General features: G+C 41.5%; 1 protein-coding gene across 1 annotated transcript in view; it reads right to left on the reverse strand.

Annotated features, from left to right (window-relative positions):
• LOC141768885 (homeobox protein orthopedia B-like) overlaps positions 1 to 20,445 on the reverse strand; it is a 70,087-nt gene that overhangs the window by 31,184 nt on the left and 18,458 nt on the right. Inside the window, exon 2 of the mRNA XM_074637357.1 lies at positions 9,649 to 9,787. The gene's annotated coding sequence lies outside the window, so the exon portion shown is untranslated. The remainder of the gene's footprint in view (positions 1 to 9,648; positions 9,788 to 20,445) is intronic.

A 20,445-nucleotide genomic window follows, 5' to 3' on the forward strand; every position in this document is an offset into this window, starting at 1 on the left:
TGAGACGATAAATAATAGGACTATTTAGCCTATCCCACAGGCTGCCTCTCTGACACCTACCCAAACACACACACACACACACACACACACACACAAGTCAGCCTATAACAATTCATGTCCCTTCCATAAATCAGCTCCACTAAAAGCTGGTGATTAGCGACATCATTTAGCCCCTAAAACCCAAACAGCGACAATTGTTTCCTTCCCTGTTTTAGGGAGAAGATGGAGAGATGCACAGATGGTAAATTGGTTGGAGGGGAATGAGCTGGATGACTGGACTTGGGGATGTAGAATAAATTCAATGCAGGTTTTCAGTTCTGGAGTTGAGATTATTTGGGGCTATTTATTGTGACCAGTGACTGTTTTGACCTTGTAGATTATGACATTGTCACTGGGGAGATGATAGTGTCCTTTATGATGTTGTTTATAAAAAAAAGGCAAGACATTTTTTAAGGTAAGTGTGGATGTAAATACGCAGATTGAAAAATATCTGTTTAATCAAACACTTCCTAATTTTAGTTTAGTTTATTTTTTTTAACACTATTTCCACTTAAATACTTTTTTTTTTTTTTTTTTACATCTAATGATAAATAAACATCAAAATAAACATCTGATTATTGCTCTTCCTTATTTCGAGAGAAAAACTGCAGATAAACAACTGAAACTAATGTATTAAAATTATGCAAATATATTATTGTGAGAACATCTTTGTGGGTAATTTTCACTTTTCCACATATTTCATTATCTTTGTCCTATGTTCATTTAGGCACAAATTGACAACATTCAATTGCATAGCTGCATTTGTTCGCTCACCCTTTACAACATCTAACAGACCCACGGGTGACAAACAAGCAGTTGACACGAATCATCTTTTAGTCAAACATACTGGTGTTCCTTCCCAATCCCAGTCTTAGAATAATTCCTTTACATTTATATCATTATAATGTATATAGGGACAAGTGCATTGTAATATCCCTCTACTTATTTTCTTATCAAGAGCTCAATAAACACATATGATGATTTTTTTTTTTTTTATATCATCCTTACATCAGCAGTGGAAGCAATTTTCTAATTATAGTCGGCCACCGCTGCAGCGAGAAACACTGCTGGTGTTTATTTGTGCTGGAGAATGTCATGTTGAGAAGTGGAAGACTAAAGCTCACAGTGAGAGCACGCACTGAAAACTAAATAAAAACAGTTGATGGTGCCACACTGTGCTTTATGAATGCTTTATGTTTTGGAGTAAAGATTATGTAGACTCTGGCCTGCTATGTACATCTATATTTGACTATTTCTCTTTCCTTTTGTCTCTTGTAAGGTTTGTAAAATACATTGGAGCAACAAATGACCTTGTAATAAGACAAGATTTTTACTATTTGCATTGTTATTCTTTAGTTAAAGAAAAAAATAAATGATCACAAAAGCAGAGAAAACAAATGAAAACTGTAGTGTAGCGTTATGTAAAATCCTCCTGTGACAGTAAGTTCTTTAAATCATCCAACATGCAGCTTGCATTAAGCATCACATTGTTTTAAAAAAAAAAAAATACAGACATGAAATTTTAATTTGTCCACTCAAAAGAAGCACATGGGGCAGTTGGTAATTAGGCTAAAGAGAAAAAAATATATGTTTTCCAGCCAATAATATCCTCCTCCTTTGTTTTTTGAGATACGAGCAATTTACAAGCACCAATAAAATCAATCCGATAAGCAACCTAACCCCACAATTTTCTCATCTCCCATCCTGCAACGCTGTTCTACTGGTCTCAGTGGAGAAGGATCAGACGTGTGTCTGATGATGGCTTCCTAAAGAGCTTCAATTAATGGCCTGTCACTTATCATTAGAGCCGCTGAAAGGCGGGACACCAGGGAGCATGATGCAAACAAAGGCACGTTTTAGAACGTCAATTCTAAAAGCACCCATCGACTCTCTATTGTGGCGTGCGGCCTCTGAGGCCCTCGTCCCTGCTGGCCCCGAGCCCTGCTGTCCCTCCTGGGGGATTAGAGGGATCTGGAGAAATTAGCCGTTTGGATGACAAGCGGGAGGCCAAAGGACGAGCGGGTGTTAATGTCCCCTTTTTACGGGAACAAAAGCAGTGGGGATTTTAAATAACACGTCTCCGTTGCCGCCTGCGTCCACTCCAGTCACAGTGTGAGTGCGGTAGGTTACTCAGCAGCCTTAATTGATTGAAGCTGTGTGCTAGCAGAAGGAATTGGTGTGTCTGATAGCCTACATGGTTCTGCATCTGGGGCTCAGAAATCCAGCTCATTTTCACCATTTTAATTTACATGACCAATTTAAAAGCGACACTACCCCGATATTGTGACAACGCGCATCATTTCCTCAACAATTTCTCAAAAACTGTGAATTAGATTTGAAAAATAAAAAATGCTTCTATTAGGGGCTAAAAGGTGCAAGAAGTCTTACGATTCCTAATGCAGCCCAACTATCTTTGGTCTGGCACCAGCAGGGATGTTTATTCTTCATTACAGTTTCAGACGGAGGCAGGGAGATCCTCAAAGAGAACATCCACAACAACATCCTCTTGACTGGGGCTCTGCAGTGCTGCTTTTGTCCATTACGCTTGGCCTCCTCATTGACAGCCAATAAATCATTCATTTAGAGGCAAAGCAGGGAGAGAATCAAACAGCCATTTCAGAGCCTGAGGCCTTTCACTGTAGTGGCTGCTGCAGGCCACAGATCTAATGTAGAGTGGCTCGGCTGCAGGCGGGTGGAAGGGCTCTTAAGAGACAGCAGGCATTGTTTGGAGGGACGGGAAACGCTGCTCTCATTAGACCTGGAGCTGAAAACCAACCTGAAAGGCCTGCTTCAATTTACCTGCCCTGTGCTTGGAATAAATCACCCCTGTGTATGTGTGTGTGTGTATGTGGCATGCACACATACAAACACATGTACAAAAGCTATACACACACACACACACACTCATAAGCAGACACTTACAAAGAGCTTTATACATGCCTTTCAGAGCGCACCTCTTCAGGCTCAGAGTTGTTTTAGCGCAGCGCTTGTTAAAGGTAAAGCCTTTTACCTCTCTGCCTCGGATGGCCCTTTTGTTAAGGTGCTTTCTCATTCAAATCAGAATCACAATTAAGCCCGAGTCCTGACTTGTGTTTTTTTTCCTTTAGATTTGAGTACTTTCTTTGCACAAAGTGACTCGCTGCTGCTGCTGCGATGAGTAGCTTATGCATGAGCAAGACTACTGTCAGGCTGCTGCAACAAGAGCTGCCTCTTTCTGGGGCTAGATGAGCGTAAAGCTTACGAAGATATAGCTGTTATGATTTCCGTGGAATATTGCCAGAAAGATTCTGGATCATTTTGAACTCAGATTTAGCCTCTGGCCTGTTGCCACGCTGAATTTCACTAGAGCCAAAAACTCACTCAGCGCAGCCAAAGTAAAGAGAATCTAATACTTTACACCAGGTAGCCGGGCACAGCAGGTAACACTGTGTGACAAATTCCAACACACACTGAGACAAAACAAGAGAAAGAAAAGGGAATACATTTCACAGTCACTGATATAAAGAGCAGAAAAGGGAATTGACAGAGCACGTGAGCGGCCTGCTGGAAGAAGAAGAAGAAAGATGGATAAGTAGAAGGACGGATAGGAGACGAGCTGGAAAAGTGGGAATGGAGAGCAGCAATGTGGTGGCAGAGATGTCAGACTATTTAAATACTGATGAGGCCCTCTGTCTCTCCTCGTCTCTGCTAATGACGTACTCGTCAAAGCCAGACAAAAGAACCTGCAGCCTGTCACAACACACGCACACACACACACAGTCAACACACCAGGGTACATCTGTGTTTGTGTGTGTGTGTGTCGGGGGGATTCTCACATTGCCGTGCTGTCAGGGTGTAAGGTACCACTGAGAGGTGATAAATCTCCTCTTCCTTGTCAGAGAGTGCTGCCACTGCATCCTTAGACACAACAAAATCTCTACTTGGGTCACTTTTCTTTCTTTACTCTCTCCTTACTTACTCCTCCTTTCCTTCTTTCCTCGCCACCCTCATCCATTTGTTCTCTCGGCCTGCTGTGTCTCCACCAGCATTCAAAATTAAGGTGTCACACTAGAGCAGATGGATTACACAGAGTCACACACACACACACACACAACTCATAAATGAGGTGAAATGGAATCAAGACTGCTTGAAAAACTGTGTTTTGTCCATAAGCACTACACTCCGTTTCAACCCGTATCGATCTCTGCTTGTGATTTGTTTTGAAGTGAATAGTACGTTCATTTCGTACAGTCTTTGTCTCTCGGAGTGCTGACAGGAAACAGCAGGTGATAGAGCAACATCGTGAAAGGAACGGCCCGCCATAAAACAGGCAATGAGCACCATGAAAACGGGTGCCTCACAAAACACATAAGTCTGTTTGATACATGAACGCGGAGTCATGTCAGACAATAAAGTGTCCATGCAACAGACACTCAAGACGGACAGAGGGAAATATATTTGTTTGGGTTTCACTGTGCGACTACATTTCCGATTGTTATTGCAGCTGGAAACTAAACTTTTGCGCTAAATTGGCTTTAAAAAGACATCATAAAACTGTCTCTCCATCTTTCATCGCCTCTCCTCGGCGTCTTCTCCCGTCTCCTCTTTGTGACTTTAGCTCTAAAGCAGAGGAGAGTGTCAGCGAGTGTTCTGTTTGATTCAGTGCTATCTAACCTTGCTTTATGAAAGCATTAAATTGATGGTTCCAGACCAGCCCAGAGAAAATGCACATAAAACTGAGACTAACTGAGAGATAATAGTCCTCGTAAACTGGTCTAAGAGCTCTATAACTCACAACGTCCTCAACTTGTTCCGTCTTACACAGCACAAGCTGTCGCATCCAAAATACTGATGCACCCGAAGGCACAAACTGCAATGCAAATGCAAACAAAAGGGAAACCACAAATGAGAAAAACACCTGCAATTGTTCCAAAATCTGTAGTGCTTAAATACACAAACCAACACTAGACAACAACTAAACCGAAGTCTTTAACACCTGTGATGCTGGTAATTGTTTGTGACATCAGAAGTAAAACAGTCCAACGTATCCTCATACAATGGTTGGTATGATATCTTACGAAGAAGTTAATCCTCCTTTTTCGTTTGTTTTCCTACGAATGTCCAGCAACACGTGTCAATTACATGCATACAGTCTTTTCAAAATAAACTTCCATCTTCACAGGAAACTATTTCCTTAGGTTTAGGTAACAAAACTACTTACTTATGTTTAGGAAAAGATCGCGGTTTGGGGTAAAATAACTCCGGAAGTGGCGTTAACAAAAATAAATCAACGTTGACTTCTGGTTTCACACAGGACAAGAATGCCGGTCTCCAGGGCAAAAATTCGGTACTTGTTGACACACCCATCCAACCCAACCTCCGCTCTACACTACGGTCGTCACTCTTTATATTTACTGGCTCACAATTATGTGAATTACGCACAAATTGATTTTGTGGGTTATACACAAATTGCATTATTTTTCTATATATATCAGTCAAATCTTTACGGTAATAGTTGACAGTTTGTCCATTAGATATGAAGCTGGAGTCAGCAGCCAGTCATCTTGGCACAAAGAATGGAACAACTAGTCTGGCTTAGTCCAAAAGGAAACACCTCTGATGCTCACTAATTAACACGTTATTGTTTGTTTAATCCATAGGTGTAACATTTACAATTTGCCATTTTATGTGGGGTTATATGCCAGACTATTTATAGGCTGGCAGCAGTAATTTAGTCTCTGTTGATTGCCTAGCAACTGTTCCCAGCCAAGAAATAGTCCAGCTTGCAGAGTTAGCCTGACTACAGAGTCAGGCTAACTGTTTCCCTCTGTTTTCAATATTTGTGCTAAGCTAAGCTAACCAGCTGCTGGCTCCAGCTTCGTGTATGACAGACAGACATAAGAACTGTATCAATCTTCTCATCTAATGCTTCTAGAAAGCGATTATGCTGTTTTCCCAAAATGTGGAACTACTCCTTTAAACCAGGGGTCTCAGACGTGTAGCTACCTGTTTCGGAGTGCCTTGCAAAAGGTTCAAATAATATGTACATAAATTTGATAACACAAAATCACTTTGTAAACCTGTTTAACTTTCAATCCAATCTTTCCGACTTATAGCGGTCTACGAACAGAGAAGGTAAAGGAGCTGAAAACAACACTAAAAGGAAACGGCCTCTGTTTACCAGACCATCGAAGAAGTCCGACGCAGCAACAGACAGACTTCGTTTAGTGGCACGCATCCTTACGAAACACAGAAAGCCCTTTGCCCATGGCGGAATTATAATAGAGGCGGTGGCTGAAACGTTATTAAAAGGACCATAAAAGTAAGACAGAAATTATGTCTGCTATTGGCAATGTACAACTTTGTGCTGTTAAAATCTTTCAGAATTTTGTCAAATTTGCTCTCAGAGGAAAAAAGGTTGGAGACCCCTACTTTAAATCATGTCCACAGCAATTTTGGTCCAAAAATTACAGGTTGGGTCTTTCATACAGCAGCTTTTTATGTGATATGTTTACGTACTCGTTAGTCTCACATTGTATCACTTAATAATATATATTATACAAATACGTTTCACCATAATGTGGAGGCACATTGTGTATTTGCATACATACACTATATTATTTTTCTACTGACAACTTGAAATGTGTGTGAATGTGTGTGTAGCGGTAGTAGTGGTAGCAGCTGCTGTCAGCTGGATGAGTGATGAGCCATGTAAGGGCAGCCTTAACTGTGTGTGTGTGTGTGTGTGTGTATGTGAGTGTGTGTGTGTGTGTGTGGTAAGAGAGAGAAGATAAAGACATTTTCCCTCCAGCACCCAACACTTTCAAGGTCTGCTCAGCTCCCATAAACCAACTCTGCTTCTGGATCCTGGGCCTCTGCCTCATTCTACCTTTGTAAGACAACACAAATCACACAGGACGAAGCAGGATTTTATAGGTCAATGAACATTTTTACAAAGTCCTCCAAAACAAAAGAAAATGAGCAGGACAATGAGTGCTATCGTATATGCAGACGACAAGTGTGGTGCGCAGCGACTGCATGAGATCTGTGAGTGTATTGTACGTCTTTGCAGGTTGCACAGGGTGGTAATGGATGGCCGGCGGGTGCCCGCTGACGTGTTATTCTTTTATAAAACATTGCCTCTGCGTACCGGAGCGCAGGGAAGAGCGTGTCACGCTTGTGATGAATGACCAGAGGGTAACATCTTCACTCCTGACCCCTAACACGGGCGTGCATGCTCACACATAGACACAGACGTACAGAAAAATCAAGCATGCACTCATGCACATTCCAGTTAGTAAACAGACTTTTTTTTTCACTGTGAAAGCACACATAAACATCTGCTGCAGTGAATCCACTAAGCAGAGGGGCGATCCAGATGCAGGTCGGTGACCTCTCTCCGTGTGCGGTGAATACAGAGAGAGGCTCCATCTTTGTATTCTTTTCAAAGCTTGTGCTCGAATTGGTTTCATCGCTTTATTATTTTTTATTTGATCACAGATCCTGTGTCATTAAAAAGACTTTTCCTTACTACCTCTCATTTATCACACAGCCTGACTAACAGGCCTGCAGTCATCAAAGGTATCCTCAGCTATGTCTCCAAACAAAGCATGAAAGACACAACATCAAAAGCAGCTATAGCCGAGCCGGACAATGCCGAGGAGCTGGAGAGGTGAGTAATAAGCAGTGACCTTCTGCTTTTGCATGCACGCCGCCGACACTTGAACGCAGCACCGCACAGTCTAACAAGCGGCAAAGAATGCTTATACATCAGAGGACTGCTATACCTGAAGAAGTGCAGAGGCAGAAAGAGAAAAGCAAAAAAAAAAAAAAACAGACAGAGAAAGAGATAGGAAGAGAAGGAGACATGATAGGGAGGAAAGCGAGACAGAGGGGATGAGGAGGGAGACAATGAGACAAGGAGACAGAGACAGAGTGGGTGAAGGTGGCGGCAGAGGGGTTGGTGGGGCGGGTGGGGAAGGGGAACAGGCAGCCAGTCTATTATCAGAGGTCTATAGAGAAGCATTTAGGGACAAATAGGACACCACCCCCCTGTCACCCCCGCAGCATTCAGCCCCTGTCAGCCCAGGCCATTCAGACAAACCCCAGGGGGAAGTGGCCGAGGGGGGACAGAGGGGAGTAAGCAGGACCAGGGTGGAGGTGGTGGTGATGGTGGGGGGGGGGGCTGAAGATGGAGTACCCCGGTACCACCCCTCCATGATGCTTCAGATGCGGTATCCTAGCAACGGCACTCTGGGTGTGACCCGTAGTCATATGGCTCCATTCAGTTTCATACCTCTTGAACACACGCACACGCACACACACACACACACACACACACACACACACACACACACACACACACACACACACACACACACACACACACACACACAGGGGCCCCGCAGTGCTCATCAGGAGCCAAAACAGGCTCTCATGTACAACAATTAGCACAGATCATGCCCCCCCACCCCGACCGTCTCCCCCCCCAACCTGGCCATACCAGCAACCCCACAGGGAGCAAACTTAATTACCATCAACAGACAGAGGGGAGTTTATCTTTACACACTTAAGATGATCCACTTTGCACACACACACACACACACACACACACACACACACACACACACACACAGGCCGAGTCATCCTATACAAAAAACTCTCTATTTCAGCACGCTGTCAATCACATGCTAATTAAAGCAGCGTATTGATGGCATTCTTCTCTCCCCCGATTTTCATATGGAATTAGTATTTAATGAATTGTGCGCAGATTAATTACAACATAATGATATTTAATTGTTACCATCAAATTGTTGTGGCGCTCTTTGTTTTTGCAGTTGCCGGGAACTTTGTTTGGTTTTAGTTCAGAAAGGAACAGTTGGCTGGAGAACACTTCATTGAGTTTAAACATTTCAGTGGAAAAAAAAGAGCCTTTTAATCACAATCACGTTTTCTTTTCTTTTTTTTCTCATGAAAAATGAGCGTGTAATGTTTCATGCGAGATAAGTGATATTAAAGACGTGAGGTTGGAAGGCATGTTTGGGGTTGATGGCAATGTGTTAATAAACATGCTTTGATTTCTTGGATTCATAGTGTCTGTGCTGTCACTATAAAGGTGACAGCTGAGATAAAGCACAGACACAGGCACTCATGCACACACACACACACACACACACACACACACACACACACACACACACAAGGGTCTTAGTTTGGTAATCCCCTTTCAGAGGGATACATGTCTTTATCAGGCTTGTTGGGGCTAATAGATTTATATACTCCATCTATTATTTATCCAGGGATTATCACTGTTGCCTGAAGGTAGTGATGTACAATGTTTACCATGACCTTGGGCCACACACACAGATTTGTGCTCACACACACACATTTCCAGCACACTCAATTTGGCGTGGAATTGGTGAGTGATAATAAACAGGCGTGCAATAATTGCCCCAAAGTCACTTTGTTCTTTCCCAACTCCGAGGACCGTTGCAAGACAATTCTGAGGCCTATTGAATAAGATTGTCTACCGAGTCTTTATGACTACTCATTAAAACACACTTTTATCATTTGTTATAATATAGCACACTCCTCTCCAAATGACATCATTAAACATAATTCAATCTTTACCTCTTCTTCATGTGTGCTGGTTTTCCTGATTTATCCCCACTTTTATTTCATTTTCTCTCCCCGGTCCACAGCGGCTGCAAACTGCTGCACTGCCTCTCTGTGGATGGTCGCGGAGCTGCAGGGTTGCCGACACACATAACTGCGAAACAAAACAAAAAAAAAAGGTAAATATCACTGAAACTGTCCACTCAAAACAAATTGATCTACAATATTACTGAAATACAAACAGACAGCATCAAGTTGGCACAAATGTTGCCAAGCACAAACATTACACAGAAACACACGCTCACACACACATTGCTCTCTGTGTGTGTGGATATACACACACACACACACACATGCAACGCATAGGGCAATTTAGTAAATGTCATCAGGTCTGCAGAAAGAGAGGGAAATAGGCCTGCCTCCCATCTTTGTATTGGGAACACAGGTGAGATTGATGAGTAGCGTCTGTTTATGATATCGGTTATTCAAGATGAAAGATGAGGGTTTGTAGAGAGGTTCCTCCCATTCACTGTCATTGATTTACACACACACACACACACAAGAACATACCCACAGTGAGCGTCCTTGCTTTGTCAATAGTCAAGGTTATTTCATATGCAGGACAATATTTGACTAATACGGTGATATCAAACGCAGCAAATAAAAAATACTTTTGGCCGTAACGGCAGAACAAAGACTGACTTCTTAAGGGACATATTCTCACCAGATAAGCAAGTAACCACTGAGTGAACATCCATCAGCGGAGAAAGAACATAAAACTGTGGTTTAAAAGCAATAAAAGACGGCAGGGAAATTTGCGAAGAGCAGTCGGGGTAGAAAACGGAGCACTCAAGCCAGAGCCAATTCTGTTCTGGTGAATTAAAACCTAAACCTCTTTCGCATTAACATCCACAGAGAGACAAGTGCTGCGGTAAGTGAATGTGTTGCCTGTGTTTGTGTCAAAAGCCTGTTTTTTTTCTTCCTCAGCCAATTAGAGTGACTATGGCACAAAAGGCAGCTAATTTTGTCAAGCTCCTGTAAATGGAATGATGGATGCTGACGTTTGGGGGGAGTTAGTGTGAGTGAATGTACGCCTGGTGGTTACCCAGCAAAGCCTCCTTCATTAGAGCTTCTTCTAGAGAAACACAGACAACAGTGAGAGAAAGATGCACAAACATTCCCCATTCAGGATGAATTAAAAACCCACAACACACTACTTTTCAAAAGAGAGCATTCATTATGTAGCCCCTAATGTAATGGCATAAAGCACGCAGGAGCAACAGCCTATCAAGTGCAGCAATTTGGCTTTTTTCACTTGTGCTGTTCCGTTGCTATAGGGTAATTTGTAGCACTCAGCAGGGCAGGGGGAAAGTGAATCAAGATTAATTTACATGCAGGCGAACACTTAGGCAGAGGCAGAGCGGTAAGCAAACGCACCGTCTCTGCGGCTGAAGCGGAAAGAAGGCAGCAAAGGCAGAAGGAGGGGAAAGTGTCGGATAATTAAGGAGCATCAAATGTGATTGCCGAAGGCAGTTAAAAGGCCACAACATGCCGACTGCGGTTGCTCTCAGAATGCAGCCTTCGCGTTTTAAGCCAAGCTGCATTGATGGTGGAAGCATGGCTTCTAATGGGAACAACAGCTGTAGAGCCAACCAGCCACTCCAGATTCAGTCTTCATTAATTGTGCTTTAGTGTCTTCTCCTCTAAGCATATTATTCCAATACATTAGTTTGTTTTCATTTAGGGGAAAAGAGTGCCAAGCTCCGTACTGCACCCAGCGAGACAGTGTGCTATACTGTTTGGAAGAGTCAAGGAAGCTCTGCACGAACACAAAAAGCAGAGGGTTATTCAATTGAAACACTTGATTTAAATAACACGTCGTCGTACATCACGGTGACACAAAGACAAAGCAAAGAGTCCCTGAAGATGCGAGGTTGAAGTGACAGGGCTAACTTGGACAAACTGCCGCAAACATTCAGACACAAATGCAGCTACAAGTGCACCAAGCGGAGGGGAATGAAAATGCTAAATGAGCTGTTTGAGGTGGACACGCATCTCGGGGAAGCGATGGACGCTGAATCCTTGCCCCACTGAACAGACTTAACATATCAGAGAGAGAGAAAGAGATCACTGGGATGGGATAAAAAGAGGGTAGCTGGTGGAGTTTCTCCCCTCTATCGCTCAGTGGTAATGGACCCTGGACCAGGCCTGTGGCAGGGGAGTCTGATCAAGCATGCTATCCTGGAGACACACGCACGCACTTCACACGCACGTACCAACACATGCATTCACACACAAAATCATTCTGTCAAATCTGAATAAACACAAACACACATCGGTCGGATTGTGGGGTGCAGCTTGGGGATTTGGGGCGAGCGTCTGGCATATTTGGCCATCTCAGATCTCCTGTCAGGGCCTGAATGCAGGATGACAGCGAGAGAGAGACCGCAGCGTCTGGAGACCTGTCTCCATCTATGCATCTCTCACATAAACAAATTCTCCCATCGCTGTATTCAGACTAGCCTCTCTGCTCTATTACACACAACACACAGCTGCCACAAGCACTCAGACACCCAATCAACAACCACAGAGAGAGAGAGAGAGAGAGAGAGGGAAGGGAAAGGGAAAAGAGAAGGGGAAGAAAGAGGAAAGCAAAGGGGGGAGAAGGGCAGCAGAGGGAGATGGAGGAGAGGGGAAAGCGAGACAGGAGCAGCGTCGGGGGAGATGCTGAGATGAGAATGTTGAGAGGAGGGCCAGCGCTACGAAACTGTGCTCAGCGTTCTGTCTGGCCGAGCAGGAACCTCCTGAAAGCAGGACGACGACGACCAGCGTGGATGAAAGAGAAATGGGCTCTAGTGGGATGAGGAATAGACAGGGGCAGGAGTGGGGGGCTAAGGGTTGCAAACACATTGAACGCATGAAATATTAGGACCACCTGCTCTTTCCATGAAATAGGCTGAGCAGGAAAATGCAACGGCTGAGACCGAATGTTGGGAAAGTGATCCCGGCGTTTTGTGTAATCTGAGGGTTCGGGCACTCGGCTCAGTCGACAGCACTGTCACCTCTTAGCAGTAAAGGAGTCGGGTTGGAGCACACATCCCAAAAATGTCTGTGTTTATGTTTACATGGTTGTTTTTTTTTAAGTTCTTTCTGGCTGCTTTGGTTTCTTTTGACAATTCAGTTACAATCCACGTCAGCTGGAATGAACAATTCTAGGTTTAATCTGTGAATTTAAAGAACTCTTTCTGTTCGCGAAGTAAAGAAACTGTAACGTCAACTAGAGACAAATCCTGGACCTGCTCCGTTGACAGGGTGTTCTATGTTGTATAGATTGTAAAGCACTTGAAGGAAAATGTGTAACTTGGTCCATTGTCATGACGCACAAGATTTTACTGGGTTTAGCTGGACATCTTACACTGAAATAAGGCATAATAAGTAATGATTATTTTCACTGCTGATTAATCCCTCAATTATTTTCTTGATTATATTTTTGACGATAAAATGCCAAATAATAGTGAACTGTAGAGTCCATCTTCAAATAGCTTGTTTTGTCCAAGCAACAGTTCTAACTCTAAATATACAGTACAATGGTTTAAGTAAAAGGAAAAAAGTCACACACATTTGAGAAACTGGAAGCCACAAATGTTTGGGTTTTATTATGTTAAATTACATGAATCATTCATCAAATTGTTAAATTAAAATTTGATTCGAGTCAAATGTTTAGTGCTTTACAATCTGTACAACATCACCCTGTATGCTTAGTTAGACCCTCAAACAAGAAAGAGCCTCAGAAGATCAAGGAATCACACAAAACTTTAAATCCTGTGTTTACCAGAGATCATAATCTCATAAGTTTCTTAGAAATAAGTCATTCAGCATGAAAACAGCATTAAAAATGACTAATGGACTGAAGAAACCGACTAAGACCAAAACGACCAAGTAGTTGATTAATCGACTAAGACGGAGCAGCCCTGGTAAACATGGCAAAAGTGAGCATGGCTCACACACTCCTGCTCACTGCTTGACCCCTACTAAAGTAGGGCCAAAGGTTTTGCCCTTTTGGAACTAATGATTAATTGATAAGTTGTCAACTATTAATATTTTGATAATTGATTAATTGGTTTGAGGACTGTCTTGTGAAAATAAGGTCAAAATTCTCAGAATCACAGTTTTTGGCCAAAATTTAAAAACATGTTGGGCAGCCTGGACTTCTAACCCCCAAAAGGCACAACTAGACCACACTGTCAACCATCAAACCAAATTTGAAGTTCCTAAGTTAAATAGTTTCTGGTAGAGTTAAATAGAGTTCTGCTCCGGAAACGAAAGTGTAACGGACGGAAGGACGGATATATATCTTAAAGAACAACTCTATGGCCCTCCCTTTAGTAACTGTCAAGGGTTGTCTATAGATTGACTTAAAGAGTGGAGTTACTCCAAAAAGACTCGTTGCAGTTTCAAATTTCGGTTTTACTTTAAAACCACCATCAGGAGCAGGTAGAGGTGACAGAAAACAACAGATAATACACAGCTAATACTAGTTTGCTGTCACCTTTACCTGCTCCTGGTTACTCTATACTCTTTTAAATATCAGTGGATCTCCTGGTTTCTAGATATTGACTTGTCAAAAATTCTGCTCTAGGGCAGATTTATTTCTCTTTTTTTGCCCAAAGCTATGAAGTTTGTGTCGTCTATCTTGTAACTTGCTGAAGGTGTCAGTGTGCACAGGCGTTTGCCTCTTGTGAGTGGACATGGAACGATATGAAAATTTCATGTAACAATTATCCTGGCCAAAATAATTGTGATTCATGATATTATCCCGATAATCATCAAAATATGCTTAAAACTCAGAAAATGGCACTAAAACATACTGGAATCACTTTACATTATATTTTGTTAAGAAACAAATATTTTTTATTGCATCACAGATAGGACACATCTTTTTTTAGTGAGCATCATTTTTTTGATAACAAACAAATCATAAGGCCCCCCTGCAAAAATAAAGGATAAATAAATAAAATAGCAATATTGTGTGAATCTGTTCACTTACATGATAATTCTCTACCATGAGAGCAAACTGGACGATAACTGACGATATTCACGCACAAGACAGCGGCACAAGACAGCGGTTTCCTGGATGAAAGCCCTGTGTTTGTTGGACCTATCCAGCTCCCCTCTCTCCCGCCCTGTGTGTCTCTTTCGCTCTTTAAACTACGTCACCACAGCACTATATCTGTTTACTGTTGGCACAGATGGGTTTACATTGTAGTTAATGGAGAGCCCGGTGCATCTCATTCCTGGGTGCCTTGTGCGTCGGTATCTAACGCCGACGGCGGTGACAAAACGTCAGCATTTCACGCCCTGGGATTGAGAACGGGCTGGATTATCCTGATAATGGAAATTCACCACGATCAACTCATTGAGAGTGTTTTTTATCTCGATCGAAATAAAATCCTCTATCGTCCCATCCCTACTTGTGAGACTCAAAAAGGACAAGAAGAAGTGCGTGAGAATTTGTAACGAACATAAATCCCTTCTGAATCCAAATATGTGGCAGCCAAAGAAATTAGCTCGGTAGCAAAGTTAAAATGGGCAGCACTGTGAATGTGATAGGTGGACGAGAACACACCCAGAAAACGGTGCTGCTCGGCCAGATTGATCTGCCACATTACAAAACACCCCTCCTCCTTCCTCTGCATCCCCACTTTCTGATCAGAGTATCGATCCTCGGACCAGTCGATCGGTTGCTACTCTGTGATCTGGGCCGGGCCAATTACTTCAGTGAGTAATAGTGATTAGTTTGTGTCTAGATCAATCCACACTGATACAGGCAGAGAGGCTGAGGACGGGGCCAGGGGAACCACTGACTATTCACATCAGCAGCACATTTGTGAAACAACAACAGTGATTCTGTGCTTAGTATCTTGAATGTGATCGTCTCATCATGCCAAAACAGAGGACATATCTGCGGTAAATTCAAGACCTACACTGGGTTTGCAAAAAGTTAAAATGTTGAGACTTTTCTCCACAAAGAAACATCCATTTTATAGCCCACATACACACACACACATGCACGCACACACAAATCCACCACGTATAGTTAGTGCTTAAATCTCAGCCTGTGCCATTGGTTTGACATTGTACAGGTCATTAAAGGAAAACTAGTACTAATGTCGAAGGCAAATCTATTTATGTTGATAGTATTCATGGGCAATCTTTCCATAACATTGATCAACACAGTTTGTCTAATAGGAAAATAATAAACAATTACTCCTGCAGACGAGAAGGGTAATTGATTTTCTTCTGTAAATTACTACCACCATCAGCCCTGCGTACACAGAAAGGTGATCATCTGCATAAAATCAATGGGATATGATCCTATCTGTATGATAATCATGGACTGTAACCGAGGAGCCTTCATTAGCTTCGGAGAGAGAAGGGGACGTGGAGGGTAAAACAAAGAGACAGACAGAGCGAGCAGCACAGATGTCCTCTTAATAAATCTAGTCTATGTCATTGCTGGTGGAGAGATCTGCAATATTTTTGTATATCAGAAGTTAGAGCGTGATCTGAGCTCCAGAATGAATGCTGCAGAGATTGTACCACTCTCATTTGTTGAGTTTCTGATGCTCTCATTTGTTGAGTTTCTCTTGCAGTCACACTGCAGCCAAACAATAATGACACTGTATGAATAATGTGAGAACTGTTCAAACTCCTGAAGTAGTAGATATGAAGGCTGCTGATTAATTTCTGATGGGCGCTCACACCACCCCTGGTGTTCCCAGCCAGACACTGACTTATGGTGAGTGGTGAGCCCACCACAGGACAGCTGTATGTATGACTGTGTGCAGGCCTCCAAATCAATATGGCCACCGATATTAATATCACCACCCACACACGTCAATAGGCGAGACAAAGAAGGAATGGAATGGATATGACTTACTAACGCTATCAGTTTACTTCATTCACAACAAGACCAGAACATTTTGTATATGTTGCCATTATATACAAATTCCTATGGTCTCACTAGGAATTAAATTTTTTTTTCTAAATATGTACATATCATCTGTCACTGTCAATATAAATCCTACATGCTGTACATACAGTATATAGACATATATACATGTACATACAGTACATCCAGTCCATGTATATCCATTCAGTATTTATTTCTTTGCACTATTTGTATTGTTTACAACGTACAGAACACTTCACTTGTATATAGACGTCTTATTTTATTTTATTTTATTGTTGGTCATTGGTGCTTTTTATATATATTTATATAGTAATTTATAAACTGTATATACTTACTTTCTCACTACTTGTGTACATATTCTTTACCTTTATTTGTCCAGCTTTGTTGTCCTTGTCTCTAGCTGTTATTTATATTTCTGTGTAAGTACGCTTACAGAGAGATGCATAAAACCGGAGTCAGATTACTTGTATGTATTTGGCAAATAAAAATTGATTCTTCTGATTCTGAAAATGACATCATTGGTAAATCGTTAAAACACTTAAAATGACCTACTGTGTGTTTGTTTTCCTGACAACCAATGCTTTTGTGTGAATACTCTCAGAAGACAAATGAAATTGGTGGGTTCAGTAAACTTGAGTGAGTTTACATTCTACAATTAAAAATATGCACATGACATACAGTAGGTATTTTATAAGCCCATTTCAGCATTTGAAATTTGTTTAAATTTGAAAGTTTTAAGCCAACAAAATAATTAATCAATTACCATTTCCGCCCTAAAATTGTATTCCTGGCAGTGTGGAGATGGCTTTAAAACAGCATTTAGACCTTTGTGTTATAAAATTAAGATTTAAAATAAGTATTGAACAGTTAACTCAGTAAATAACATTTTCAAATTTGAAAAAAATTGAAACAGTAAAGAAAAACTACAGATCTTCTTTTTGATTTATGGTCAATAATTTGGGTGCATTGAGGGACTCATGAGCTTAGTGTTTGTACCATTGGGCTTACAAAGTGTCTGACAGTAACAAAAGTCAATATTATTTTCATTTAACCATGAGCACAAACTTAACCAAGTAGTTTTAGTTGCCTAAATCTTATGGCAGATATAAAAACACTCCTGTGAACATTTTTGTAGGAGTCATACGGGCCGTTTTTGAAGGCAGTGACAAAGCTACTGCAGGGCCGGGTTAACCCAGTATACGTGACTCTATGGGGGAAAAAATATTTTTGGGCCCCTCTGGACAGGAGGAACAGACGGTCTTCTGCTCCTCCTGCTCTCTCTGTCCAAATACAATAATTAATGCATATTGCAGACTAAACATGACAACATTATTTTTCATCTAGAGACCCAGTAAACAAACAGTATTACCTACCTGTATGTCCATTAAGTTTTCTAAATATGTTTTTTCTTTTGTAAAAAAGAAGTTAAGTGGAGACACCCCAGGTGAATAGGGTAAAAAAAAAATTGCTAATAGATACCACCATGAAACCCTTCCTCCCTACAGTTGATTACTTACATTCATTTTTCTTTTTTACTACACATTTTCTGAAAATGTATGTTTAAATATGCAAATGCACAATATTGGATAAAGCCAGGTTCAAATCTCTTGATTCATTTTGTTGACATATAGAGTGAAATGTTTTTACAGAGGTGATTTTGGATATCTCTTTTTATCACTCCATAAATCCGAAAATACTGTCAACAGCCATAAACAACTCTATTTACGCCATGTTTTTAGGAATAACATGTTGTATAAATCAGGCTATGAATGATATATGAACAAACCCCTCTGTAAAAACCTTCAGATAGGAAAGAAACTGGACATTTTGGTGTATGTAAGTGCTACTGAAGTGGAGATTTCTGGCTCAGAGTCTGAGAAAAACCTCATTTTGAGAAAACAACCTTTACAGATATGGATTGTAAAATTACAGACACTACAGGTGAATGGGGTAAACAATTTTTACTAATAGATATCACCATGAAACTTCCCAAGTTGATTACTTACATTAAGACAATATTTTTTTGTATACAAGTTTTATCAAATGTTATGTTTAAATATGCAAAAGGGGCATTATCTAATGATAACTTTTGGTGAATTTAGGAGAAATCTACAGACCCAAATAGACAAAGTAGTAAAATAAACACTTAAATGTGTATTTCAGATGTTTTCTTTCCACTAGTCTGAAAGAAGATGTGCTATGGAAGCAAAATGGCCCAAAATCTCAACATTGACCAGTGCATGAAAAACAATGTTTTTACCTGTAGTGTCTCGCCTTAAGAATATGTTCCAGGTAAAGACAAGATCGTCCGACAAAATCGCTGGTTTAAAATTTTGGCTCAGAGTCTCAGGATGAGGTAATGATGCAAGACTCATCATGCGGCCTTTAGCATTTCAGTTGATATTGTGCTGTAGACGTGCATACAAATGTGCGATACTAAACTACAACAAACCAAACGACACACAGCGAACCTGTGGCTAGTCTCGACTTCACCTGGTTGGTAATCGAGTCTTGAGCTACTGAAACAGTTTGCAGACGGTCCTCAGGGTCTGCAACGGCACTACGGTTTGTACAGACAATAAGACGACTGAGACTGGAAGAGACGGGTTCGACAGCGATGTACAACCTGCAGCGAGACAGAGAGCTTTTAGTGTGATTACTTCACTGTACCTCCATATCTCTATGAATCATCTTTCATGTCTATTTAGAGGCCAAACACAGACATACTGTATAATGAATCTATTTTAAGCACCGGCCGACGGCACTCAAACCCTTTTCATTCTGTGCTCACTGAGGAAAATGTGGTGCCCAATATTGTAAGACCCTAAAACCAAATACAGGCCTTTTCAATAATAAAGGCTTTGGGCTTTTAAAGCTGAGAGAATGAGTAGCTGGAGACAAACAGCAAGAAGAGGCTTTCAGTATATTAGCTGCTCAAATCAAATCACCGTGAAGAGAAGACAGAAGCAGCATTTAACATATAGTAAGGAGGCCTGGACACAGAAGAATAAAGTGAATGCTCTGTTTGAATCTGTCCTCCCTTCATAGATTTTAATGGCCTATGGTAAAGTGAAGTGCGTTAACACTTGATAACTACATTAGCCCTGGACTATTTTTTAAAGCGCAGAGAGAGCTTAGCCCATATACCATTTCCATTTGCATTACTGCTGTAAATTGCACAGAATGAAATCAAAACCTCTGGCACCATAGCCTGTTATCAAATTACATTGATTTATTAAAACTAGTTAATTTGAGACAGTAAGTGCAATTAAAAGGCACATACTGATATGTAGTGGCCACTATGCATAGCACGCCGAAGCCAAGTGTGCAGGGTTGGATATAGTGAATATATACAGCTGAATTATAGTTGTTGTAGAAGTAGCTTTGTCCAGATTGATGTCCTGCTTTTGTCATGACCGGCTGAAAGGCTGGGATCACTCAATACTAATCAACAGGCTGGACACGAGCTGGTCTTTATCACTTTGTCCCCTTTATATGACTCCCAACCTTGGCTGCGCGACCAGTTGCCTGATTTCTCATTTTGTTGCACTGCGACTGACAGTGAGCGGCTCTGATTGAGGGGATCCATTAGGGATCAGCCTGAGGAAAGCCTGTTTGATGGATGAGACCAGCAGTCACCTTCAGAGCTTGCTAACAACACCTGTATCCTCTCTGTCACACACACACACACTCACACACACACACACACACACACACACACACGCACACACACTTTTGCTGACATATAACAATTCACACACACAGTGTACTGTGTAAAGTGTGAGAGACAGAGAGAGATTTAAACAGATGAAAATCTATACGGTCTTATCAGCACTGAC

The sequence above is a fragment of the Sebastes fasciatus genome, chromosome 6, assembly GCF_043250625.1.
Source record: "Sebastes fasciatus isolate fSebFas1 chromosome 6, fSebFas1.pri, whole genome shotgun sequence".
Classification (NCBI taxonomy): Eukaryota; Metazoa; Chordata; class Actinopteri; order Perciformes; family Sebastidae; genus Sebastes; species Sebastes fasciatus.